At 35.2% G+C, this 27,267-nt stretch overlaps 1 pseudogene across 1 annotated transcript; it reads left to right on the top strand.

Annotated features, from left to right (window-relative positions):
* The first annotated feature begins 18,913 nt into the window (after positions 1-18,913).
* On the top strand, positions 18,914-25,914 carry LOC150103335 (techylectin-5A-like; annotated as a pseudogene). Its single transcript, XR_016548831.1, has 6 exons — positions 18,914-18,981; positions 20,200-20,335; positions 21,339-21,493; positions 24,198-24,303; positions 24,684-24,844; positions 25,411-25,914. The product of XR_016548831.1 is annotated as a techylectin-5A-like (transcript).
* Positions 25,915-27,267: the final 1,353 nt, after the last annotated feature.

Consider the following 27,267-nt stretch of genomic DNA (forward strand, 5'->3'; position numbering starts at 1 on the left):
ATGTATATGTTGAATAGAGTGTGTGATAATATGGCACCTTGAGGTACACCGTGTTTTACTTGTATACTCCGACTGTGACATGTACCTATTTTTGTTACTTTTGTTCTGTTTGAGAGGTAGTTCTTGAACCATATATGCAGTGTTCCTCTTATACCTATTGAGTATAATTTGGTGAGTAGTATGTCATGTTCAAGTGTGTCAAATGCTTTGTTTAGGTCCAGCAGTATAAGGCCGGCGTACTTGTTTTTGTCGAGAGCTTTGTTTATTGTGTCGGCGATGTCTTCTAATAAAGTAATGGTGCTTTTTGTTTTCTGAAAGCCGTATTGGTTTTGTGAGATGATGTTGTACTTCTGTAAATAGTTCTGTAGTCTGGTGTGTGTTATGTTTTCTAGAATTTTTGAGCTGACCGGTACCTATGATAAAATGTACTATAAATTTACAATCTTTCAAAGGTGGGAATCACATCAAATAGGAATTTTCAGTCTTGAATTAATTGCTGACTCATCATGTCATACTATTGGTAACTTTACAATTAAAATTGTGAATAATCGATTCTCATGTCTTCTTTCACCAAAAAGGTGTTTTAATAAGTTTTGGCTGACAATGTGAACTGTCCTGAATCTGCGTGTGATTTAACAAATAGCGCCCTGAATAACTGGTTCGAATGTGAGACTACTGGTTCGATGTGAGAACATGCGAAGCTGATTGGAGGCCTCAAGTCATTTGAAAAAGTTCAATGTTTGGTCTGTAGAGCAGGGTTTCCGGGATATGTATGAAAATGCATAAGTTAAAAAAGGCCACTGAGTGCAATCTCTCTTCTGTGTTCAAGCCACTTTTTTGTTCCGGATTTTATTTTTATTTTATTTTTTATGTTGAGCCCCATATAAGAGAGGTTGGTAGATCAACCTATAGTACATTAGTACCATGTATGAGTTGGAAAAGAAAGTACTTGTTCACATTGGATTTGAATGACTGTATATTGTATTCCTCAGGGAACACATCAAGGGGAAGACTATTCCATAATATAGTAGTTGCATGGATGAAGGAAGAGGAGAACAAACTTGTTGTCTGCGTTTCAAGGTGCACTGTGTAGGGATGTTGAGCAGCAGCTTCACATGTTCCAACGATCTTAGTACTAAGTGGAAGAATTATTGATGCTATTTAGAATGAACATTTTCCATGGAAATATTTGTAGAAAACACCTAGATGGGTCATTAATATGTCTGATTGCTCTCCTCTATTGAATCGATCATTTTGAGGGAGCTTTTGGAGGTCCCACCCCATATGTGGGAGCAGTATTTGGTGGTTGGGCGGATTTGTGATTTGGATAAGGTTAACACCTGTTCAGGGGTAAAGTAACGTCTTGAGCGAAAGAGAAATCCTATCTTTTTAGAAGATGAGGAAGCAATGGTTGTTATTTGTTTATGCCAAGAGAGGCTTGATGTCAGGGTAATTCCAAGAAGAGAAATCGCAGAGTGTCTGGAATTTTGTGTGTTGTCAAAAATAATACTCGGAGAAAGTGGCTCTTTTTATAAGAAATGAGACAGAACTGGGTTTTACTAAAATTGAAATTGACAACGTTATCTGAATCCCAATCGAGGATGTCTTGGAGGTATGAATTGAGGGAAGTGGTGGTTGCTGTTCTGAAAGTTGAGGTGAGTTGTGTGGAGTAAGGTTTATCAAAAGAAAGGGAGGAGTGCAATGTACTGTCGTCTGCAAAACTATGTATTGGGTCGGAGGTAAGCTGAAGAAGGTCATTGATATACAGGGTGTTCGGGATAAATTTGACATATTTATAATTAATTATATTTTTCCGTAAGTTACATGTATTAACACACACTTCTCTTCATTTAAAAGTTTGGACCCTTCTTCATTCATATACAAGATGTCAGAAAGGATGGATAGCTGGAACCCACCTGAATCATGGAAGAGAATAACTTGTATCATGATGATTCGTGCCCGCCATCAAAATAAGGATATTACGACTGCTGCCCAATGCTCCCTGAATACAGTAAAAACAATCAGGCATGAACTAGAGACTTGCAATGGTGACTATGAGGATGTAGCAAGAAGAAAGATCCCTAGCAGACGATCTGATTGCGTTCGTACAGCAGAATTCCTCGCAAATCTGCAGGAACAGGTGTTGAAGAACCCTGGCATTGGAATTCGGGCTTTGTTCGTGGAGTTGCTAACTGTAGTCAAGCCCTGGATAACAAGGGTAGCCAATGGTAGGCCGTATGTATGGCAGCAGGATTCGGCCCCTTGCCACACCTCTGGGAAAAGTCAAAAATGGTTGTCTGAAAATTTCTACGACTTTACCAGTCCAAATGTTTGGCCTCCAAACTCCCCAGACCTTAACCCCATGGATTATTTTGTATGGGGCGCAGTTGAAAAAGACACCAATCGCACTTCCAGTAATACAAAAGCCCAGTTAATGGATAAAATTAAAACGTTTTTGCGGCCCTTCCCAGGGAGACTGTAGCATCAGCTTGTTCGAGGTTCCGAAGCAGAATTGAAGCTGTGATCGATGCTAATGGTGGTTATTTTGAGTAAGTCTTGTTGATAGTATTGTAATTAACTCTGCCTGTAATGTTTTTTTGTCAATTCATTAAATTTAATAGATACAAAGAAGATTTTCTTTTTCCTTACGAAACTGTCAAATTTATCCCGAACACCCTGTATATATAGTAGGAAGAGGGTTGGAGAGGACAGAACTTTGAGGAACCCCAGCATTAGTTGAATAGTGAGAGGATAAGAAGCCATCCATTACCACACATTGTGTGCGTCAAGGCAGAAAACTGGCAATCCAGCTACAGAGGTCATCAGATAAACCAAACGATGACAAGTTGCTTATAAGCCTTTGTGCCAAACCCGGCCAAACGCCTTGGAGATATCAAGTCCAACCACTTGAGATTCGCCAAACTGCTCCATGGCATTTGTCCACAGATGGGTGACATATGTGAGCAGATTTGCTGTTGATCGGCAGCAATGGAATCCATACTGGCGATCGTTTATTAGACAGCTTCATGGTGGTAGGAGTTGGGAATTGATGATTTTTTCCATTACTTTAGACAGAACTGTGGTGATCGAGATGGCGGGACAGTTGGCTGGCAGTGACTTGTCGCCCTTCGTAGGAATGGGTTGAATATAGGTCAATTTCCGGGCTGTGGGATAGATACTAGTGGAGTAAGACAGTATATAGAAGCTACATAGGACAGGAGTCAGTTCTGGTACACAAGCCTTCAGGACAATTGGAGGAATACCATCAGGAAGAGGAGAAAAAAACTTGTTGTGTGCGTTTCAAGGTGCACTGTGTAGGGATGTTGAGCAGCAGCTTCACGTGTTCCAACGTACTTAGTACTTAGTACTGGGAGACGTGTTTGTGTATAATTTGGACAGTATTTTGTGGATCTCTTTCTGGCAAAAGGATATAGTGGCCATTGTATGTTGGGCATCTGGAATGGTTGGAGGATATTTGCCATTGTCAATTATGTGTGCATTGGAAGCAAAGTGCGAGGCCAGGAGATTGACCTTTTCTGTACGTGATGGTGCAATGGCGCCATCTTAATGTGATAGCGGTGGGAATAGCGTTGGACAGAAATTACGACCGATTGCTTTGGCGAGAGACCAAAGGCTCGGCTGCCATTTGGACAGGCTGCTAATTTCCTGCTATTTGCAAGAAATTAGCAGCTAATTTCAGCTAACTTCCTGCTATTTTCTCTTTCGAACTCTGGTTTGGAAATATTGATTGTGTTTTTGCATTTATTTCTGGCTTCGGTATAAGCTTTAAAGAAGGTCTGTTTGGTTTTTCATTTGTACAGCCTTTGTGCATCTTTTGAAACCAGGATTTAGTTAGGGAACGGCAGGTCAGAGTACTGTGGGAAATTTATGATTCATGTCAGTGAGGATTACTTTGGTTATGAGTTCAGTGCATGTGTTTGGATTGGAAAGTCGGAAGAAATAGTTTAACATTGGGAATGAAGTATAGAAGTTTCGGAGGCTGTCCCACTTGGCACTGTTATAATGCCACACTACTCTTGTATGGGAGTCGCCGTGTAAGCGTTGTTGCATGGGGAGGAGATGAGCACTAGGTTGTGGTCGGAATTGCCTTGCAGGCTCTGTGTATTCAATGTGTATTTGGAAGGGTCATTGGTCAGGAAGCGGTCTAGGATATTTGCGTTATCGGGTATTCTGGTTGGCATCTAAACGATATGGTCATAAATGATGACGAATGGTTCAGCATCTCTGCCTGCATGATCTGTACAGCTGGAGGAGGAAAGCCAGTTGGTGTTGTGGACATTAAATCTCCTAAGAGGATTATTTCGCTGCTGGGAAAGTGGTAGTGGAGAAAGTCAATTTTTAAGGACAGGAAATTGAAGAGCTCAGAGCGGTTGGTTGCATTAGGGGATAGATAGGGTTAGCATATAAATCTGACTGAGTTGGGAAGGGATATTATCATCCAAAGAAGGTGAAAGTTGGAGGATTCTAGGTTGGGTGCTCTCTGGCAAAGTATGTTAAAATGGATGTATATACAAACCCATCCTTGGGTCAAAAGAAGTTAAAGAGTGTGTAGTTTGGAAGGTTGAGGTTGGAGGGAGGTGAGATTTGAGTTTATGCCAGCAAGAGTAGGTGGAGTTTGGTAGACTGCAGGTGGTAGTGGACATTTTAGGTTGGAGTTTAGGCCACGGATGTTGGTGAAGTGGACTTGTAGGATTTGTGAGTCATATGTTTGACCGCAAGGGTCTTGCACATTTCCTATGCAGTGCCTGCATACTGGTCACTATGGTGGCTGCTAGTGGTATCACTTGATTTTTGCACCAACTTAGCTTGTCTGTAGTCGATGGTAGCTGTGGTCACTATTTTGACGTTTTTCTGCAAATTGTCTTGGAAGCTGGCGTCCTTATTCCTTTGTGCAAATGATAAATCTCGTTGAGCAAGTATACCCGATTGCAAACAAGTGTCTTTGAACTTGTTGTTGATCGCTATTATTAGTTTCGATGTGCTTGTCGGCGCGTCGCAAGTCCCTCTTACGAGGCTTGGGAATTTCGTTCTGTCCTTTCTTTTGTTTATGTGTCCGAAACGATGGTACCTGACGATATTTTTAGGATCGATGTCGCATCCTTCTGTTAATTTGATAATGTCTTCTTTCAGTGCATTTCCGTTTTCTTTTGGAAAGTTCAAAATGGCGGAGTTGAATTTTTTGTTTATGGCCTCCATCGAGTAGTGCACTGTTGATACGATTATTTCACGGAGTTCATTCGCAGGGTGAACTTGCGTTGCGGCGCAGGTCGTCAGTTGATTCCAGCTTGGTTTCTAGTGGAGGAAAGAGTTTCATTCACAGCACTGTTCGAGATTTTCAATTCGTTTGCCTAATTTCAGGAGCTGTTTAGCAGAAATGGGGCTGGTTATGTTCGATATATATCTTGCGTTCCGAATCATCCTTTTTTTCCACAGGAAGCGTTATCCGCAACAGAATTCGCACATTATACCTTTTTTTTTTAATCGCTGATATCAATTTTGTAGCTGCAGTACTCTGTGGGTTTCGGAAATCGAAGGCGCTAATCTGGCGAGACACGGAGTGATTGTTCGTCGTTGGCTTTTGTTGCCGCCCGTTTGCTCGCACGGTTGGCATAGCGCCCGCTATGCCAACCGTGCGAAGCAAACGTGGCCGATATTTTGATCGAAATATAACCAGTTTAATGTACTAAAAGTACTTACAGGTTTCGCTAGAATTTTCTGCTCCTTAGTACCCGCTGTTAAGATTTCCGTTTGGTGTTTAATTTGAATGGTAAACTCTTGAAATAATGTTGAATGTGGGAGCACTCCATTTTCTACAACACTTACAGCTGATCTCATCGGTCTTCATTCTTCCAAACCAATACAAAAATGATCAAACAAATGGCCTTGATTTATATCTGAAACTAAACAGCTTAATAAATACCTGTATTAGCAATATGCCTAGTACTTAATAATATTAATTAATTATATCAAGAAATTATATTATTGTTATATTCAATTTAATTATGATTAATTACCTACCTACTACTTGAGAACTGCTTAGATCCACTTTCGCGTTTATCTAATTATTTAATATAATTAATTGTCGATTTCGATCAATAATTAGTAATAATTATTAACCGGCTAATTATTATATATTACAAGTAATTGCTTATTATCAAATTATTTAGTAGTTATTAATTAATTGCTATTGTGTATCATCTCAAAAAAGTAAATGAATTAAAATAAATCTGCATTTAAATTTACCCACTACTCTGGCATTTTTGCATTATGAATTAAGAGAGAAAGTAATCATCAGAGAACTTCTACTTTATGAACATCTGAACACGTTCAATGCAAAGGTTTGGCGAAACCTATTTTAATGCATTGGAAATTTTATGGGTCTGCTGACATATGGGGTTTCTCGGCAAATTGTAATCGTATTATGTATCTTTCACCCTTTCAAATTGGTTCTCCAGTTTTCTCTCATGTAGCTGGTTATAAATTGAATTAAATATCAAAGTGAAAAAAAAACTTTCAACAACTATCTCTACTTCAGGGTATTTTAATAATACGATGTTACACCTTTTCACTACACATACAGGCAGCTGAATTAGAAACAGTCTTGAAGTACGTAAATGTCACTTACGCAGCGTATATGCAAAAACTTGGTCACTTGCGTCATCACTTGTTCTAAGCAACTACATAAGAATACTTCTGATCAACAACTGTCAACAGTGGTGATCACAATTGGAAAAAAACTGAGTTCGGTAAAGGACTTACTGTGGAAAGTAAGGATTTACTTACTGAGTTCGGTAAAGGACTTACTGTGTAAAGTAAGGACTTACTGAGTTCGGTAAAGGACTTACTGTCAAAGGAGTGGAAAAAAATCAGGTGGTCTGACAAATCACGGTAAATGTTGTATCTATGGTATCTATGGTAGGCAGAGAGTTTGGGTGATCCCCTCATGAAGCATTGAACCCAGCTTATCTGGAAAACACAACTCAAGGTTCTGGAGATGGTCCCATGTTTTGGGGAATGTCTCTGGTACTGAACCGGTCCTTTGATATTTCTGGAAAGTTGATTGATCTCCAATGAATATCTGAACATAGTTACCATTCAAGTCCGTCCTACAATGTTGACTGTTTATCCAGCAGTTCACAGCTGGATAAACAGTCAACGAGCTGGATAAACAGTAAAGTTGTTTCATGAACTACAATGCTAGTTGTTCATCGCATAAGAACTGTTCATCAGTAGTTCACCTAGCACAGAGACATCCATCATCTTTCCTGGAAAACCCAAAGCCCGGATCTGAAGTCCATTGAGAATGTATCAAAATGGTATATATATATATATATATATATATATATATATGACTTCTGCATTACTTCAATCCGGTGGTATCCCTTCTGGGCGTGTCCAGCGACAAAGATTGCATAAAATAAAGATTGCGTACCAGTTTGGATAGCAGCCCTTCTCATACATAATGCATATCATTATAAACATCAAATAGAATTCATGCTTTGCATTATGGGATTCTGTGGTAATAAGCGTGAAGTCATTAGCCTCTGTATACAAATAGCCTATGAAGATCGCCTGCAAACGTTGTTTCCTTACATTTTGATGAACGATTAAACAACAATATAATAATTATTAACAATTATTTCTTAGCATATTTAATTTACTTATGATTACCTCCTTACCTAATAGCTTGATGTGCCTTTTGTGCAGAGAAATTATTTTGTTTTCTTCGCATTCAGTTCGGTAAAACACGGAACACATTCTGAAGGATTTTGGAAGAGCTAAATAGAATAAGATGTCGGAGGTCAGTGACCGAATGAGGCATTACCAACGATCGGTGGATGCTGCTTTCCACATGATCTCGTAAATATTCGATGTAACTGATATCAGGATAATCAGGCGACCGGGAGTGCCGTACATTCTTAGTCATGTTTTCACCATGCAAAGTTTGTGACACTCGGCACCCTGTTGGAAGAGTCCAATCCATCGACCAAACATTGTCAACGTGTAGGGTAATAGTTGGAAAGAATTCTTAGTACAGGTAACCCTCGTATAACGCGGATGTTAAGTTCCATAGGAATGCCGCGTTATGCGAGACTTAGATCACATAGAAAAAGTAGGGTTAGGTTCCGAAATTGTTTTTTTTTTTTTTAATTATATAAATAATAATGACATAAAATATATTTTTATTTAATTCGGGTAATTCATGTAAGTTAAGGAAACATATAAAGTATGAAACAAATACATAGAAAAATTATAAAAAATTAGAAATTATACGTAAACTTCATTGCAAATAATGCATAAATGTTTTAGGCAAAATAAAATAAAGCGGATCATTTAATCGTCATCACTGTCTCCAAAACGAACATTTCGTAGATGTCCTTTATTTATGAGTGGTAGGACGTCGTCATCACTTGAAATCTTTTGGACATCAATTGTGTAATTTTAATTACATACTTCGACTGGTTTAGTTATCAAGAAGACAGTAATAAGACCTCGCTTTCTACTATGCCGCAATTTTTTTAAAGTTCATAATATGGAACTAAACAAATATCCGATTGTCTCGTGAATTTTTCCGACTCCTCAATTAAGGGATCATTATCCTTAAAATAACTTCCTAACTTTCTTGCCAAGTTCTGCTAATTTCTTTAAGCTGGATTCTTTAAGGAATTTATCACAATCAGAATATTCGGGAGAACTTTCCCCACCATTTGATTCGATGTCATCTATTAATTGTACCAGTTCCCCCTCATTTAAATCTGTTTCTCCATCAATTAATTCACTAATTTCGTTTTGAACCATATCGCAAAAGTCCTCACCACGAAAAATGTGTGCGACGTTTATTATACAACTTAGCTCGGTATCCACTGGAAGTAAGAATTTTTGATCCAGAACGGTTTCAGGCGATTTTTTTTCCCAGCAAGCATTCAGTGTAGAGGGTTGTAATTCCTTGATGGACAGAAATAATTTTCACACAATTCAATATTGAAAACTCTTTCCACGCTTCAGGTAGTGTCATGTTTGGATTAGATTCCATTTTTTCCCAAAATTAACTGGCTTGTTCGACGAGTATAATATGATTTAAATGTTGAAATTATTCCTTGGTCGAGTAGATGAATAAGTGAAGTAGTATTAGCCGGCAAAAATGTTATTTTAATATTCGGATTGCTTAAATTTGTTCGGTGGCCTGTGCTTTATCTAAAATTAGTAGAATTTTGAAATCGATCTTTTTCTTTTTGTAGCTTTCTACATCGGGTACAAAACACTTGAAAAAAAACAATTTTAAAACATGCTAGCTGTAACCCATGCCTTTTTGTTGGCCCACCAATAGACTTGCCGAGCCATTTTATAGCACGAGGATTTGAGGATCGGTTAATAAACATGAGTGTGTCATGTAATCACCTGATGCATTGCTACAAAACAGTAAAGTAATTCTATCTTTGGAAACTTTGAAAATCCAGGAGCTGATCTTTCATTTTTTGAAATATAGGTGCGTTTTGGCTTTTTTTTCCCAATATAACCCGGATTGAACACCTGATCTGCACTATAACTACCTTCTTCAATGATTTTTAAAAGTTCTGATGGGTATTTCCAGGCAGCTTCTACGTCTGCTAATGCTGATTCTTCCTGGAGTTTAAGATTATTCAAAGAAAACCGTTTTTTAAAGTTTTCGAATTAACAAACACTTTATACTAGTACAAAATCCATGCTGAGTGCTTTCTTCTAAAGAATCTTGATCATGTTCTTTTAAATGTTTATAAACCTTGAGAGCTTTTTGTTTAATAAGATTTCCATCCAAAGGAATTTTATTTTGAGTGTAATCTTCTATCCAAATCATTAGATATTTATCCATTTTCCCCATTCGAATATCGCTTACCCGAGCAAGTAGCTTTGCACTTACCGTTGAACCAGCAATAACACTTTCTCGGATATTTTCTTCATTTTGTTTAATTCTTCGAATTGTTGATTCATTTCATTTAAATTCAACGTCCTTGCAACAACTTCTGGTTTTTCTCCATTTTTCAACAGATCTAATATTTTAATTTTTTCTTCGAGAGAAATGAATTTTCTATTCAATGTTGTTTTTTTTCCCTTTCGCAGATTTAGTGGCCATTACTAAAAAATCAATTTTAAATAAAAAAGCATGACACATCAATTATACATGTAAGTCACCAGAAAATAAACTGCTCAGGTTGAGATTAAACACATGATTTTTAATGCGATTTCCTGGAAGAAAACGAAGACAATTTTCAAAATAAATACTTCATACGGTAAACAATTGACGTACGTGCATGATAATGGGTATTTCTTCTAATATAAATTCACTACTTATAATTACATGCGCCATATAGATAGACACAAATTTAATGAAGATAAAACTTGATATTTAAGTCGCGCGTTGAAAAATATATGAAAAAATCAAGAATTACTACATTTTATAGGCCGATTTATATCGAAACAGCGTTGTATAAGTACCGCGTTATACGAGTTTTATCTGTGTGTTCAATGGGAACAGCAGGACCAAGTGATATCTATCAGAACTGCCTTCATACTAGGATACGTCCATCACCAGTTAGTTTGAGGTCAGTCTTGTAGTCTGCTAGCGATAAAAAGGCTGGGTAGTCATGATGTATTGGCTCAGGTAGTGTACGGATCAATATATCTACTTTTGTATTACATGTAGCACTGAATACTTTAGGCACCTTCCTCAGTTTTCTTTTGTCCTAGATGATATATCGCATATATAACGTATTGTAAGGTGCTGTAATCCTGGGTGCATATGGATTCAGGTAGTTGGTGCAGGAACATTCCTAGGTTTGATCTAAAATGTTTCCTTGGCACTTTGTCTTCTTCTTCTGCAAAGACTATCAAGGAAGGGCATTTTCAGTAGTAGTACGTACCATATAAACAATGCATGCAGAATCCAAATTCTTATATGATGTCGTCTATAACATTCGTAATCCTTAATAACATCAGTAATGTTCCATTAATTATTATTTCAAGAATCGTTGCTTTTACGAATTACGTGTTTTTCCTTAGGACGAAATCATTATTTAATATACTTCAACATATAATGCCTATATTACTGCAATATATTTACAATTTATACTGGAGTCTCTACCAAACTGATAACTCGAAATCACATCAGTGGTTATTCAGCTAATATTTTGAACTGGGATATTGTTCAATTTGTGTTATGCTGTGTTTTTTTCATGTTTGGTTTTCTTAGGTGATGCTCTCGCTCAACAGCATAACGGAGAAAACTGACACTCGTTGTACCACCGAGGGACTTGCTGCATAACTGCAGCAAGTCCCTTGGTGGTACTACGAGTGTCATGAATAGAATCTGAATGGACTTTATCTGAAAGTAAATTAGACGGGGAAAACTTGTGCAATGGACTGGTATACTTGGAAACGACATCGCTATTCTCTTGCTACTACTGAGATGAAGATTCGTCCAGTGCACTTCAGACTATCTCGAGAGCAAGAACAAGAAACCCCCAATTAATGAGTTCCGCTGTCTTCCCGCACTCCTTACTCTATGTTTTCGTTCATTAAAATATACAAGTGAGAGTTCCTTAGAGCACGGTTTATTTTGCTAAAGAAATGCAATCTAAAATATATTTTTCTATAATAAAATTATACTTTAATCGCGGCAGTGTTTTAGATATTCAGAATTATTTAAAATAAACACATAACTTAATCACTATTATCAAACTAGACAAAACAACATATAATTGGTGTGTTTATTTTAACTATTATCTCGAATATAAACTGAATAAATTAAAGAACAAATCACGTAACTGAAAAATCATGTAATTGATAGCCCGCATTGTTGGTGGATAGCGTATCAGTTCACGAAACAACAGTTCAAATCCCATCAATGTCATGGATTTTTGTGACTGTATTACTAATTCTGTGTGGATATTGTTGCTGCCTTACTACCACGTCTTTGAACAGAGATTTCGTTCGCAAAATCCAGTGCAGTGGGGGAGGGGGGTCCGCACGACATTCACCAGGAGATGTCAAATGTGAATAATTAATATATCTAAATGAGTTTTGTTTATTGGATGGGGAAAGCAGGTGTGACGGTATTTCCATGACAACAGGAGCTTGTGCTTTCGTGAAAAAGCGTTTAGAATACGTATTATGATTAAAAGATGACTTGTTCATAGCAAAGTGACAAAACTTTTTTTGTGACCATCAAATATTTTGCATCCGAGTGTAACTTATCCCACAATTATTGTTTTGAATTTAAATGAAAATGAAAATTAAACACATGACATTTCATAATCAAATGATTAGTGAAAATAAAATAAAATATCACATATATAACGTATGATTAAGTGATGTGATCCAGGGTACATATGGATTCAAGTAGTAGTAGATAGATAGCTTCTAAACCATTTCTAAACTAAATGCTTCGTGCTAAAAGCTGTGATTTTGATACCCATAATAAAAAAATCATAGATTCATATGATACATATAACAAAATAATTTATTTATTTTTAAAATCGGTAATAACATAATTAAGATCTATTAAGCAATGACTGAGGCTACAGCGATATATTCTAGTCCCAAAGACTCAACATTGCGTTGCATTAAAATTTCCTATTTCCAATTTTTAATATGATCAAAATTGGCACAAGAATGAAAAACGTCAGCACTATTTCAAGCATATGTTCATCGTGTAGCAATGTAATATACTTTTAAGAATGTGTTTCCTTCTTTAGTTTTAGAATTGGCATGAAACAAAAAATTCTGAAACTCATTCGTTGGAGAACTAAAAGATGTTTTCGATTTATTATTATTATTACCATCCCAAGACCTTATGTAGTCAAAGACTCATCTGAGAGATTTGTCAGACGACAACTTGATTTCCACTGCAGCACAAGTACTCCCTGTATCTCTACACAGCATCCTGTCACAGGATGTTTACTACTGCTGATCGCTGAGTGTTCTCTTCTTATCGTGATTAACAGCAAGACGAACTGCCATTTCATTTTGTGGAAGTTGTTTATGCTGTGGTTAGCAATAGGAACTGTTTACTCAAGTTTAAGTAGAAATTGTCGGAACTGCATCGATATCTTGATGTCATTGCGGAAATTAAGGTTTAATGCCTGGTCTTCGAATTCCTTTACTGAAATTTCAATTTGTTTATAATCAACAGCAACAAAACGCAGTACAGTTAACATACAGATTTAGGAAATTAAACCACTCTACACATAAACTAATATTGCCGTAAGAAGTATGAAAATTTAAAAGAAATGCCTTAATAAGTATCTTATTCTTGAAAACAAGACTGACGTGTAAGTACTAATGATTCCTTGAATTTTTCTAAACAATAAAATGTATATAATTTTCTCTCTCGCAGTTGCATGTTTTATTCAACATATTTCTTATTAGTTTAATTTTTAAATCCTTTTTCACGTCTTTGTTATTTTTAATTTAAATTTCACGTTCGGGTCTTAGTAGCTCAATTTCGACGGAGCCTTTTGGTGGAAATAGATAGTTTCAAATCCTATCTACGATAAACCTTAATCTCGGATTTTAAGTGAAATATAAGTTATCCTTTCCCATAAGGAGGTGAAGGGTTTATTCCAAGAAACTGGTGATTTTCATTCCTCTAATCCGGTTTGTGAACGTATATCTAAATTCACCGGTTCGGTAAACCCAGCCTTTGGTTTGAGAGAACACACACACACACACACACACACACACACACACACACACACACACACACACACACACACACACACACACACACACACACACACACACACACACACACACACACACACACACACACACACACACACACACACTGTTCGCTTTTATAGGATTTAATATTGCATAGTATCGTGGAGATACAAATAAACTGGTAAGAATTATAAAGACCAGGCAGGAATTCTCTGAATCCTGCATTCACAATAAAGCACTCATCTTCAGATAGAACAAAAGTGGTGATTAGTCGTCATCAAATTTCAGTAATGCGAATTCTTCAATTTTATTCTTTTGGGAAATAGAATAAGAAGTAAGGAATTTTTCCATTTAAAAAAATATACTTTCTTTTGCTATGAGCAACGTTAAAGCTAAGTATTAATAATCTTTTATAGCAAAATATTAGCATTTATGAATATTTCTTTGGATTTTAATTTTCAGTTCCATTTAATTCCAATTTTGTGTAAACGTTTATGTCATTTTATTTTAACTTACATACTATATCCTCATAATAGTTGTACATAGCTTAATATTTATTGATTTATCAGTTTGTATTCAATTCACATTAAATGCATTTTGTTAATTAATATTAATAAATCTATCATTTCAGAGGCTTCGATATATTTTGTATTTGATTTATTTCCTCGATGATTATCGAAGCATTTCCATCAAACAACTTGAAGTATCAAGTTGTTGTATCAAAAGACCATTTTATATCAAGGTAAAAGAAATATAGAGTAGATGCGTGCTCGGGTATACGGTGTCCAAGGATTTTTAATGCATAGTCGCCTCTTTCTGAATCTTATTTTCTTCAATTTTTATTTTCTGACTGAAGAAATCCATTATAAATGTCAAGATATTTGCAGTCACCATCTCAAGGAATTTGTTGAAATGGCTTTAAAAATACCAGACCATACTAACCACTACACCTATTTTTTGATATATTCTTCACCATTTTTCTAAGATTTTATGTATGTCGTTTGCACTGTCTAAGTTCACGTATGTTGAATTCTTTTCAGAAAGAAAAATAACTTGTCCTACCACATGTCTGATGCCTTGATGGATTTGTTTTTCCCCCCCCCCCCACCCCCCCCCCCCCCCACCCCCCCCCCCCCCCACCCCCCCCCCCCCCCACCCCCCCCCCCCCCCACCCCCCCCCCCCCCCACCCCCCCCCCCCCCCACCCCCCCCCCCCCCCACCCCCCCCCCCCCCCACCCCCCCCCCCCCCCACCCCCCCCCCCCCCCACCCCCCCCCCCCCCCACCCCCCCCCCCCCCCACCCCCCCCCCCCCCCACCCCCCCCCCCCCCCACCCCCCCCCCCCCCCACCCCCCCCCCCCCCCACCCCCCCCCCCCCCCACCCCCCCCCCCCCCCACCCCCCCCCCCCCCCACCCCCCCCCCCCCCCACCCCCCCCCCCCCCCACCCCCCCCCCCCCCCACCCCCCCCCCCCCCCACCCCCCCCCCCCCCCACCCCCCCCCCCCCCCACCCCCCCCCCCCCCCACCCCCCCCCCCCCCCACCCCCCCCCCCCCCCACCCCCCCCCCCCCCCACCCCCCCCCCCCCCCACCCCCCAGGAATGCAAACAGGAGTACGCATTAGTATTTGAGGTATAAAACGTCATCAAAACTTAAACTACGAAAATGCAGTTGGTGGTATTGGGGAGAAATCCTCAAATATGGTGGTATAAAACGTTTTCCAGTAGGTAAGCTGCATAAATAAGAAGGGGGAATCAGAGGGTCGAATTGTAGATGGTTGCAGTAATGCTATCATACTTTCCACCTGTAATAAATAAATAAATAATGCTAGATGAATTACAGAGGTTTTCTCAAGTAAGTGTAAATATTTCAATAGGATTCATGCAAGTATATTTGAGCTGATTCTGAGAAAAATCGTGGTATAGTAAATGAGAAAAGCTCGATTCAAGCAACATAGGAGGTTGTCAGGATCAATTTTTTTCTTTTCGAAAAATAGCTGATAATCATGGGAATACAATAAGAATCTGTAATTATATTTTATAGATCTGATAATGCACACGACAAGGTGCAAAGAGAAATGTTTTTCAAAATGCTACAATTATATGGAGCAAATGGAACATTATTCATACAGAGAAATACATAGACTATATTCAAGTGGTAAGTCAGGAGTTAGAATTGAACCAAATACATGTAGATGGTTTGATTTAAAAGCAGGTTTAAGACAATGGCTCACACTATCCGCAATCTCATTCCTCATCTACTTGAATAGCATTGTAAAAGAAGGTTGTATTCAACCTAATGTTAAAATCGGAGATATCAAACTTAGTTCTTTGCTTTATTTGTAGATGATTCTCTACTCCCAAACACATTCTCTGCAACTCTTAGGGATTCTCGAAATGAAATAAATAACTGTTGTATCAAATTTGGAATGAAGATCAGCAATAAAAGAAACCAAAACTATGAAAACAGGCATGCGGTATTCTGAATGAAGAAGAATAGAATAAGAAAAATATTTCAGCAATTTACACCTAGCTTTCATTGAATATGACAAATTAAATTTGCCATATTCACTAAACAGTTGGTAGTAGACAACAGAATAAGCAGAGCTGGAATAGGGAAACGCTATCTGTATAAATCGAGATGGAATAAGAGAGAGAAATTAGCCAAATTAATAAATAGCAGTATGTAAGCAGTATTTCACCCTTTATGTTATGGATCTGATTGTAAGGTTATAAAGTGAGGCAACATATATGATAGTTATGAAAAATATTAGAGACTTAAACAGATTGTATCAATTGGAGAATCATATTAAAAATTAAGACATTATAGGCAGAAATTTGACATTGTTAACATGCGTAAGCAGAGGAAAGGAAAATATTAACAGCATTATCTATAGCTTATTTGATTGCAAGTTAAAAGTTAACTTTTAACTTGCAATCAAACTTTTTATCAATTTTAACTTTTAACAAAGTTAAAAGTTATAATTGAGAAAATATACAGAAAAAGCTTGAATATTAAATAGGTTGTTGCACAAGAGTATATCAATATACGTTATGATTTTTAATCTCTATGTACTGTAAGAAAAACATTGGTGAATCTATTTAAAATATGAGATATTTCAGTCATTCTAGCTTAAATATACTGATATATATTTAAATACAGGGTTACGTAACATTTGTTACTTCTGTTACAAAATTATTATAACATTCGCAATGAAAAAAAAATAAAAGTGTGAAAACAGGCAGAGACTGTGCCTACGGGAAAAAAAGAAATATTCTGATTGTTTCAATGATGATTGCACTTTGGTGTCACAACAGATAGTGTGATATGTAGGAGAAGGATTATTTAAAATTCTTAAACATATCTAATAAAAGAAACCTTAACAAATTCTAAGTTAGCAGAATAAATTTGTGTTCAAACTTTAATTAGGGATATATAATAAATTCTAAATAAAACGTTGATCAAAGAGTACAGATCAATATGAGAAGTTTGAGAAAAAAATTAGGGAAAGGAACAGAAAACATCAACGTTGTCTTGTATTAACATATAAGGTATATGAAAAGGTGTTAACATTGTCAGATTTCAAGAATGCATCATCAGAGCTAAACTAAAATCATATGCTTAGAAGCTAGGCCTCTCTATAGGGAATACAATAAGAAACTTGTAAGGAAACCTTGATTTTCTTGATGCATTAGATTATAGGGTATATAATTTTCTTACACAGTTCTAGTTCTTTTCTAATGAGTTCAATAAAGTTGAACAAAGTAGTATAGTCCAACAAAATAATCCAACAACTATTGGATTATACACATTCTTCTGCAGTCTTGTCATAAATTTTATGATATCTGTAAAGATTTGTAATAAAATGATTTTTAACTAAGATTCTGAATGAACAGTAACATATCTAAAAGAAAATTTTCTTATAGGTATACCTTTCGTGTATAAAACATATCTGATTTCATAGCGCAATCATCTTAATCACAAAATAATGCTGCTCTCTCATTTGAGCATTAGGCCTAATTCGACATTAGGCACTCTTCATAATGTTGCTTCACTTCAACATAAATAAGTTAAAGTAACTTATTTGAATTCATTTCATTTTCCTTTACATTTTCATTTCAAAATGCACGACAATATTTCTAATTATGAAGCAAATTATAATTAAATTAATAAATAAGCAACGTACTACTAAGGAGTCTTCTTTAGTTAGAAATCGAAAAATAAATGCTATACAATATATTAAAATATGAATGATGTCAAAACAGTTATAATTATTTAATCGAAATATTAATTAAGGGTTTATTTGAACATGATGAATAACGTTGAGTTTTATACACCGGTGTCTTAAATAGAGATTTAATGTAATTATACGAGATACAACAAGAGAAACAAAAAAAAAAGCATTTATCAATTACGTCGTATTCAATCCATAAAAGAAAAGGGAAGAACTGACTGCTATAAACATGCTGAAAAATCATTTATGAATTACGTCGTATTCAATCTATGAAAGAAATATGATCTACTGACTGCTAACAACATGCCGAATGAATGACTAGCACCAAAGAGAATGAGAACTTCCTCGATTGAGGCTATTATATGGACAAACATGGAGAGTTTTCGTTTGCTTTAAATGTGAATAATTTATTAATCAAATTATGCAAGCAGATATTAAATAAAGCAAGTCTTTTCAGAGAGAGAGGGAAAGGTTCAGTTAGCCAAGAAAGCAACTTTTTGTACTGATAATTTGAAGGATATTATATTTTAATTGACACTAACTTAATATCTATTAAGCTAATGTCAATTAAAATATATATTTCAAGTTATCAGTACAACTGTTAATTGTTTACCAACTTCACAAGGACAGGTTTCTAAAGGGGGTCAATTGTATAGATAACTACATGACGAAAAATTTGAATATCAAAATCCTAACTTGTTAATAATTAGTTTAGCATATAAACTTCAATTTCGCATTAAAAATTACAAAGTTATAAAAGATAATACAGTCAAAAGGAAAACGTATGCCAACTTTTTTCTTTTTGTCTCAGTTACTCCCCTATTCGTTCCATGTTAACCAGAGTATGTGGAATAATTAGTTACCGTGAAGGAAGTGGTTTCATGATATACTGAGGAAATTTGTGATTTTAATGAGCTTCCGTCCTACTTTTCTTCCTAGTTCCTCAGTTCCGTTCAAGGTTTACGGAAGCACACACAAAGTGGTTTAACCAATTCTTTAGCAAGTACAATTTGCTTGGCTCTCCAATTAAAGGTAAATATTTATCTCAATTTTTATTAAAGTATTTTACTACAATGGGTTTCTTTGTGGCACGGTAGATGATACTTCCTAGCGATAATTCTAGATCGTGAAGAAAGTGGTCAACACATTTGTTTTCCTCGGGCGATTTGGTATATTATGTTTAGCGTGTGAGGCTAAGATTGTCGTAGTTGTGATTTCCAAAATTAGTGTTTTCTCACATTCGTAACGATTTAATGTTTCCATCATGCTGTACTTTCCATTGGTGAACGCTATGATGCCACTTCTTTTGTTCCGTGTACATAGAGTGTAGAGCTGGTGAAGATTAATAATTTATGCAGAAACCTCTGCATCACTTGTGGAAACTGATCAGGATTAGTATTTTTGTATATTTGTAAGGAGCTATTGAGCAATATCAGCAATATAAGTCAATGTTTCTTTACCTTACATTTATTTATGTATAACACGTTGAGTTCGTAATTGGTGTAATCGTTGTATATTGATTTGTTCAAACACCCAAAAACATTAAATTTTATATTTTCCAATTGAATATGTTCCCCCAGACATGCAAAATAATCAGAATATTTTAAAATGTGCTTTTCTTAAGGACCGAGGTGGAAATTAAAGCACTCTATTGGGAGAATAGTTACGTCAGATTCACTTGAAATTACATTCAAGTTTTCTAATTCTAATTCATAAATACCTAGGAATCGTTGGTCCTTAGAAAATTAAAATATTTATTCTTCTGGTTTTGTTTTCTTTTCTTGATCGATGTTGATAATTGGACTTACTTTCTTGTTGTTGGACTCTGGTGTAACACACTACGACTGGTAGTTACTTCTGTGTGTAACTTAATTTAATTTAATTTTTCTTGTCCACGATTAATGGAGGAGTAATTCTAGATGGGTTCAAGGATAGTTTTTTTAGTTGCGTTAAGTGTTTGTCTTCACTCCTTTTATTCAGTGCCTTCTATCTTCAGTTCTTTTTTTCGTTGTATCTGTAATTTCACAATCAAATGGTGACTTGAATCTAAAGAACTGTTAGCAATATTTCATATGTAAATTCAGTGAAGGAGAAAACCCTGTCATTGAAATATGATACCTGAAGTGCTTAGCAATACTGTTTATTCAGAACCATTCATACAGTCTGATAACTGTTCTCTAAGAACTATACTTCTTAATTGGATTTCATTTTGTGTTAGTAATGAGCACCGATTTTTTTTTGTTGTTACAGATGATGCAACAGTCATTGGTGTTCATTTCTGTTTTGCTCTTGAGCAAAGCAGAAGTTGATCTTCAGTGTGACGTGATTCGTTCCAAGGAAAACATTGAAGAAGGTTTCACATTACTGAAGGACGTGTTTTCTAAAGGTGATAGTCATTTTTATTTTCCATTCAAGCTTATTCTCTTTTAATACGAATAATATTCGTTAACACCTAACTTTTGCCTTGACATACCCGCGATATGCTCTAGATTTAGAAACGGACATGATATTAGAATTTCATATTCTCCTGGAGAGCCAAGAGAATATCATTTCTGAGTGTGCTATTCCATAGGTTAAGGAAAATGTGATATTCACTAAAATCTTTTAATATAATGCCAATTATGGTAACATAATGTTTGATTTGAACACTGCCTCTTTGACCTGAAGATTGGGCTTTAGGCTTGGTCATTCAATATAATGATTTTTCAGTGTTATGCTGTCCAGTTAGTGTTATGCCAACTCAAAGAACTCACTGAACTGAATAACGATGGACCAAACTTAAAATCATCTTTATTATTCCAATAACACTCTCCGTGAATCAAGGCGGTCGAAATGACTTCCTTTCACCATCATATGTTAATAATATTAGTTACAAGATGATTGTTATGCACTATAAATGTGGCACTGTCCCACTTGCGTAATTCTTAATATGGTGTCTGATGAAATCAATGGCAGTGCATTCGTTAACAGGCATTTCCTTCCGCGAAGAAGAGAGTTTTGTGCTAATTTCTCGCAGAAGTTAAGAAAAAATTAAAATGTTTTCCAGCTTTACATAATCTTTTGGATTCAGTGCCTCGTCGTAAACCCATATATTTTCCCTTTGCCTTTCAGAACACGTGTAAATTCAGTGAATCTTCTTTCTCTGCGTTTTTTCTTCTTCTTACCTGCTTCTATCTTCTTCTATTCCCTGGAATAGAATTTCTCTCAGAATGCTCTCCAAGTATTTCCAAAAGAATGTAATTAGGTTTCTCCTTCTGTAACTTCCTTCCGACATGTAGAACATAAATTTAAAACACTGACTTTTATTTTTCAATTTCTATAGCGAATATATAAATATCTCACTTTTTAAATGATAAAAATCATCTAATGTTGTTTTATTTCCCAAATAGTGGGCCATCTGAACTACAAACCAGTGGACTGTGCAGAGGTGCTAGAAGGAGGATTCAACACTAGTGGTATATACAAGATCTGGCCAAGAAATCGGGTTGTCAAGGACAGCATCGATGTCTACTGTGATATGAGAACTGATGGGGGTGGATGGACCGTAAGTACTTGCGATCATATAGTCATTGTACAGTATATAAATTTGAAAATTATCTTTGTCATGGGAAAGGGTCGTGATATTGAGAGGTTGATACCGTAGTGGACATCATAATGTATAATAAACGCCAGAATTGGAGGAATACAGTGGATATATTAACTCCGTTAATATGTCCGTTAAAATATATTCAATGCTTGAGAGAATGTCTTGGGGAGCTTTTATCTTGAGTATATATTATTTTTCTTGTTTTAGTATTTCGAACCATTCTTCATGTAAGTTTTTCGACTTTATTATATATGATTGTAATCCATATATAGAATTGAATTTCAATTCAGCCTATTTTACACATTTTCTGAGACTCTCAGTTCATGGGAACATACTCATAATTTGAAAACAGGGATATTCGGGTGTTATGGAACAGTTGACATTTCATGTTACCTGACAAGCTCTCAATATTCGATATTACTCTGAAAGTTTTGTATTAGGCTGTTCCTTCCTTCTTAGCATGTCGAAGCAGCAAGAAATGTATCTGGCTAATAGACGGGAGAAATAACACCTGTGTCGTATGATAGTGATCATTCCGGTAGTTTCATACAAGAAATTGGAGTACTTGGAAGCAGCCAAGCTATTCAGTGCATCAAGAACAACGCTATTCCGCATGTTCAAAACGAGCGAAGATTCTAGCAAAACAAATCCCAAAGAATAGGTTTAATGAAGATAGGATTGAATGATCAATCCAACTTATCTTCATGCTCTCTAGGAGTTATGGAGTTGCCATACAATTTAGAACAAGCAGTGGAAGAGACTCAATGTCTAGAAGCAACGTTAAAGCAACTTCAGCGATTAAACTAGTGACTGTGACGTTGAGAGTTGCAAACTTAATATGGCTTCTGGCATGCAGTTCATCTACAAAGACAAACTAGGCAGTTAGGACAAACGTGTATTTTTTTGTTGAGGGAAATACTCAGAAGACCAGGGGAAGAGGACTGGGGTCAGAGATTACAGTATGAGAATCGTAAGCCTGTATGGTGTATATGTGCTAGTGTTGAGAAATTTGTAAGTGTGACTTACAAGTAGGCATTTTCTTTTTATAGGACTGTTTTCTGTCAATTTTATTTATAAAATTTTTATAAAACCACATATATCTAAGTGTTATGAATGGAAACAAATATTCCATATTACGCATACGATTCCATATTAACCCACAAAAATGTATTTTTCAAAATTTTAATTAAAAAATGTACTAGAGTTAAAGGAAATTGGGAAACTCCTAAACATTGAAGTAAAAAATTTTTAATTTTTAACAGTTATAATTTTATCTTTCTAAAAAGAAAATATTAATATTTCTTTATTTTATGATCTAGAAATGTAATACATACACATTTGATGCAAATAAAAATTCCACTTATGAAAGACACAACAAAATTTGAATTGTGATCATTTAAAGGTGGACACATCAGGAAGCTAAAATGCCAACGGGGAATTAAAATGATGATTTCGGATGTCAGCATAACTTCATCAATACAATGATGAAGTTATGCTGAATGATGTCAAATTTTTCTAGGAAGATGCTCATGATACATATTATTGGATGAACCTGAATAAAACGTTGAGTGAAGGCAAACTTAGAGTTTCTTGCACTAGTCGCAAATGAAATTCAAGGGAACTAAGTATACTGAAGTATACTTAGTATACTAAGTATACTGAACAGAAAAATGAGTTTCAAGAAAATATGCTGTTAAACCACTGAGTCTACGTGATTATGCCGAAGTATCCAGTGACACGTAATTGCAGTTAGTGAAAAGACAACTAAAACTCAAATTCTTTTGAAGCTTCAAATTATGTTAGTAATTAATTTTTTATCCATCTGCAATGAGTTGGTCATAATAGATTTTCATTCATTGTGAGAATGTTTCATTAAAGACAGGGTACCCTTGATCCTAAAACTAATGTGCATTTTTTCGTTCATATTTACATTTAATTATCTCAAGAGACTCAAAGTGTTAATTACTGATATTAATATCTCAAGTTTCGACTTACGAAGTTATTGATCTTATATCGGAATAAACCTTCTAAAAAAACTATGTATTTCATTAATATCGAAGGGTGAGTAAATCGTCTCTCACTTGGTTCTCTGAAAGTGTTCAAAATTTTGTTGATATTTCTATCAAAAAAGAACAATCACCAGTTTAAGAGAAAATTGCTTAGGATTTAAAATTGCACTAATGACATTATTATTAGGTCAAACATCTCATCATCAAGTCCCAACATTTTAATTGGACATCATGTTAGAATTCTAGATATGCCGTTATGCTCACTTTACAGGGATTTATATTTTATATGGAAATCACCGAATGATGTTCAAAATTACCACAAAAAATCTTTTAAATAGTCTTTATTTGGTCACAGAATCCCCTAAAAACAATAAATATGAACAAAAGAAATAAATTTCCAATATTATCTATCTATAAACGAACCTTTAATAATTTTAAGAATAAATTCAGTTTATATTTAAGTACAGGCAATAAAAATATTTCTCTTTTTTCGTTCGTAGATTCTGCGATAAAATTTGAACGGCTTTAGAATTATTGTATAGAATTATTTGTGTATGCAATCTATAGGCGAGATTATAGAAATCTGATGATAATAGTCAAAGTGTAAATATTTATTTTTATTTAAATTTGCTGAAAAAGAACTATATCCCTAGGTTATTCAGAGAAGAGGTGATTTTGGACGAGCTAATGATTTTTTTTACAAAGGATGGGAAGAATATAAAAATGGCTTCGGAGATATTGATCGAGACTTCTGGTTAGGTAAGGAGACCATAAATTGTTAACGCAAGTGATACTAAACTTTTTATCTGAATATTACAATTAATATTAGTTAAAGATAACTATAAAAATAAAATAATAATCGATACATATTATTTTATATAATGTTGATACTTTAAAAAATAAAATAATGTTGAATTTGTGAAATTATTTTAAAATAAACATATAAGGTAAAAATAATATGACACATAAAATAATACGACATATAAAAACTAAAATTGCTGCATAATGCGCTTTGATGATAGTCTATTTCTCACTCATTGAAGGTTTGCCTTTTTACTTATTAAAAATCAGGATATTTTTAATGAAATCAAAACAAATTCTAAAATAAACGTGTCTTATTAAATAAATCCATTTTTCAGGTAACGATAAGATACATGCATTATCTGAACAGAGAAAGAATTCCATTAGATTTGATCTTACATGGAAGGTAATTCCAGGTTTGCCGTGTACGATCAGTTTTGGATTGAAGAGGAAGAGAATAATTATACACTGCATGTTAGCGATTACACGGGAGATGCCGGTAAGTCTCAAGATGTCAATTTAATTCATGATTTTTATCCAATTTTGTGGCATTTTCCTACAGCAAATGTGAAAAAATAAAATAAAATAGTCAAACATAAGACATATCACGTTTCGAATAAAAACTGGAAATTGGAATGGAAGAAACTCCCTGAATTTGTTATATGGATGTTTATCACATTTTGTTTTAAATCGTTAAGTTTCTTTTAGAAATTTTAGATTACTTTTATTAATGTCTTCGTATTTTATTACGATATCTAACTGTGCAATTAAAATCTTCCTTAGAATTAATTAATTTAAATAATTTGAAAGGCTAAGTTTTTTATCAAGCTGTAAAATACCAAAGAGGCAACAAAAATTTTACGCTAAATTTAAATAAATAGAAATTTCAGTTTAATTAAACAAGCTCATGAGAATTATTTAAATGTTAAATTCAATGCACTTGTTTCTTAAGAAATATTGGTGAAGGCAGAAGGTTTTTCAACTTCGGTGCTTTTCCATCTTTTATATGATTAGAGATGCTAGTCTCATTTAGCTTGTATCATTATTTCTTTTTTCATTTCTCAGCCGCTCCTTTTGTTTCCAGAGGCAATTCTTTTCTTCCTCAGAACGGACAGAAATTCTCCACGAAGGACAGGGATAACGACATTTGGGAAAAACATTGCGCCCAAGAATATCGCGGTGCTTGGTGGTATTCCTCATGTCATTCGTCCAATATCAACGGACTGTATCTGAAAGGAAATCATACGAGTTACGCTGATGGAGTTAACTGGAGCGGATGGAGAGGAGTTTATTATTCGCTTGCCGCCACTGAGATGAAGATTCGACCTGCCAATTTCAGAATAGCTCAAGAAGAAATTATTCCACAGTGACTGGTTTATCCATTCGATCTAAGTTTAAATAGAGATGGTCACAGTGAAATCAATCTTATTTTTGACAACAATGAAATAAAGTCCTTCTTGATTCAACAAAAATTAAGCAGTGTGTAATTAATCCTATCAGTAATTAGAATGAATAGTTACGTTTCATCTGTTCATAGTTTAATAAAAAATTTAGTATTTTTCTTTGTTGAAGTAACGTCTATTTATAATGAAACTGCTTATTTTCAGTGTGGAAACAAAATACGGTAATTACAGATTATCATTATACTGAACCCTCAAATCTTATCAAAATTTTCAATAATTTAAAATTTCATTTAGAATAAAAAGGTAACCTGAGAGTTTATCTAATGAGGTATCTGATTTTAGCTGTTTTTTAAGGAATACCATATTTGCGAACCCGTAATCGTACCTAAACTGCTACTAATCTAAAAGTGGATTACATTTTATTTTTAATTAAACATTTTTATAAATTCTTTTATTAAACGTTGATTAAATGATTATATAATATTCACGAATCTTTACGAAAGGCTTTATATGAGTGACCCAAACGAATGCTTGTCATGCATATAAAATTAAGTGAAATCAGTATTTTGTTTTGGCATTCCATTGGGTAATAAACTTGGAGAACAGTAGTATGGAAGAGAGGTAAAAAATGATGCAGTTCTCAAGGATTGATTCGGAAAATAATTGTATTTTTATCCTAGATGGCGTAAAATCTTTGAGAAAGCGTCGGTCATATGCACTAATAGACTGATAAGAATTTTTGTTTAATGTTAAAGCACCATTGCAACAATAGTTTGCTCAATGTGAGATTGCGCATGTAGAATCCACAGTATGAGACTTTCTTAACGAATTAATCGTTTATTATGATAGGTTTACTAAGAATGTAAATTATGTATTTTAAAATATGTAGCTTAAAAAAAATACGTACAAGTATACGGTATATAGCAAGAATAAAACAAAGAAGAAATCTTATTGCTATTTCATGTATATTTCGATATTCATTTTTCGATCTTATCTAGAATATCGAATTACTCGTCAACTTAAAAATACTTTTCAGTCTTTTGTCCGATGATCATTCAATAAGTTGATGGGTTTCTTCATGGGAACGTGCTGTCTCTTTGTGCTAAACAAAGGGATTCGCAGTCCCCATATTTTGCAGGGATCCTCAAGTTCGGGATACTTGTTAAACGACGACAACAACATCTTCAAGTGGGCTGCAATAATATCTGAAACTGAATTCCTGAATTACTGAATGAATCTGCTTCCATAACATAATCTGAGTTTTATATAATTAATAATTTTAGCTGATTGAGACAGCACTTCGTTTGAGATTGAGATAGCACTTCATTAAGCTCAGGGGTCATTTTTTTGGAGGCCAGGTTGCCTATCAATGTAGTATTGCATTGACGATATTATCCTCCATATCCTTAATTTTTGTAAGACTAAACCTGGCTTTCTATCTGTAAGACGGGCAACACCGCCAGTGAGAACTCCAACGCAATTTTTCCATTCAAGACCTCTCTTTTCAAGGAAACCTTCA

This window comes from Typopeltis vanoorti, chromosome 9, assembly GCF_054136105.1.
Source record: "Typopeltis vanoorti isolate ZY-2024b chromosome 9, IOZ_Tvanoo_1.0, whole genome shotgun sequence".
Lineage (NCBI taxonomy): Eukaryota > Metazoa > Arthropoda > Arachnida > Uropygi > Thelyphonidae > Typopeltis > Typopeltis vanoorti.